Here is a 2,083-nt window from a genome sequence, read left to right on the forward strand (position 1 = left end):
GTGTAGCCTACACAGCTAGTGGTATCCCGATTCCTGACGGCATCAAGGCTCATTCCACCAGAGCCGTGGCGACCTCCTTGGCCGAAAAAGCAGAGGTATCGATCGAACAGATTTGTAAGGCCGCTACCTGGGCCTCACCTTCAACCTTCTTTAAGCACTATAGGTTGAATCTATCCTCCTCTGCAGACTTAACCTTTGGTAGAAGGTTGCTGCAAGCGGTGGTCCCTCCCTAAGGTGTTTCGAATCTCCAAAAATCTCTCAGGTGGTGCTGTCATGGGTGAAGGGAAAACCACCATGGTTACTTACCGGTAGCCGGTTTTTCCGGAACCCATGACAGCACCCGTATATTCCCCCCCCCTTTTTTCACCGGGAAGTTCCTCTCAGTGCTCTGTAACCCAACTGAAGCGGGGGAGAGGTGCCGCCCCTTATGTCTCAGTAGGTTCCTGTCCTGGCGGGGCGGATCCCTCTCTCAGGTGGTGCTGTCATGGGTTCCGGAAAAACCGGCTACCGGTAAGTAACCATGGTGGTTTCTGAACTGCAGAAATAAATTTGCCTGATGATGATTTTGGATGAAATTATTTCAGAAGGACGAAATTTTCTGAAATTAAGCATGGATTGGTAACAAAGTTTTACTGATTTTTAATCCAAATCTGAAGGTTTTAGAAAAAAAAAAAAAGTTCTCCCAGGGTGAGGCTCATCCATTGCACTCCGGGTGTGCTGACCCCTGCGATTTCCCCAAATGCGGGAAACTCGACTGCATAATTTGTGGTAGTGGGGGACTGCGTTCGCGCTTTCCCCTGATTTCCTCTGGTCAAAGACAGAAGCCGACCAACTGAAAGACGCTCTGGCAGAGCCGCATGTCACACCTGTTGCCAAGAGCTATAGAATACTTTGGAGAAGCTCAAAGCGGCGTCAGTTGTGGCCTTTGGCTCCCCCTTGTGGGGGAGGGATGCCGCAACTTCCGTGCATCGCTGTCTGTCTTTTTGCTTTGTTTGTCGGTTTCTTGCTTGGTTTGGGCTCGTTGACTTTTGCTTGGCACTTTCTGCCTTTGGCCCTTTTGGGGCTCCCTGGCTGGTGGGGATTGATCAGCTCACCTGCATCTTATTCACTTGGCCACTGGGCCGGGAGGAGGGGGGCAACAGCAGCAGAAGCAGCTGGAGCTGTCTGCATGTTCCCGGGTGGGTGCAGCGGCGTGAGCGAGGCTGGGGCAGAGCCAATGGCCCTATATGCAAATGACTCTGGCTGCTGCTAGGCATCTTGGACGACTTTGGACTCAGTTGAGCTTGGCCTGCCCCATGGGGGTTGGACCGGGTGCCAGCCAGCGCCTCCCACTCAACGAGCCTCTGGGCGGCCTGTGCCCTACGCCACCACCCCCTCCCCTTCCGGCACGAGACTCCGCGATGTTGGAGAGCTGCGTCGGAGGGCCGCTCGTCGGGCCCCAACTCATACTTACCTGGCAGGGGAGATTCCATTCTCTCCAGGTGAGTACCGCTTTTCAGCCTTCTGATGAGTAGCAGTGGTGGGAGACTATGTCTGTTTCTTGTTGGGTGGTGGTTGCGATTGGGGTTCCCTTTGTGGGGCCCTGGTGTGCGATAGAGTAGCGGCAGTGTTTATCTGCTGCGAAAATGGTGGAGAAGACACGTGGATTAGAGAACTCTGTCCGTCTAAAGGTTCTGTCTGGACATGAGGAAGAAATTGGCCTGGACCAAATTTGTATGAATGTTTTGAAGAACATAAGAAGCCTTAATGTAACAGATGTATTGGCACTGCAGGATTTTCAAAAGCAGGGAATTTATGATATCACTTTTGTTTCCTTGGGCATATGTCAGAAAGTCTACATGGAGCTTGTGCGGATGAAGGAGAAGAAGAAAGTGGAATGCATGTAGTTAATTGTTGTGGAGCCCCTTTTTCAGCAGACTTACAAATATGTTGTGGCACATATGTATAATCCCAAGGTTCCAGATGATACTATAACCCACTTTTTGAGAAGATACTGTTATGAAGTCAAATTTCTGGGGAGGATGAAAAATAGTCATAACTATTACAATGGCAAAAGAAGATACTTGGTAAAATTAATTCCTGA

At 50.4% G+C, this 2,083-nt stretch overlaps 1 non-coding gene across 1 annotated transcript; it reads left to right on the forward strand.

Annotated features, from left to right (window-relative positions):
* The first annotated feature begins 642 nt into the window (after positions 1–642).
* LOC141056686 (U1 spliceosomal RNA) lies at positions 643–800 on the forward strand. Its single transcript, XR_012221886.1, has one exon. It is a non-coding gene; the product is annotated as a U1 spliceosomal RNA (small nuclear RNA).
* The last annotated feature ends 1,283 nt before the right edge of the window (positions 801–2,083 follow it).

This window comes from Dendrobates tinctorius, unplaced genomic scaffold (assembly GCF_039654945.1).
Source record: "Dendrobates tinctorius isolate UK_male_01 unplaced genomic scaffold, ASM3965494v1 ptg000197l, whole genome shotgun sequence".
In the NCBI taxonomy this organism is placed as follows: Eukaryota; Metazoa; Chordata; class Amphibia; order Anura; family Dendrobatidae; genus Dendrobates; species Dendrobates tinctorius.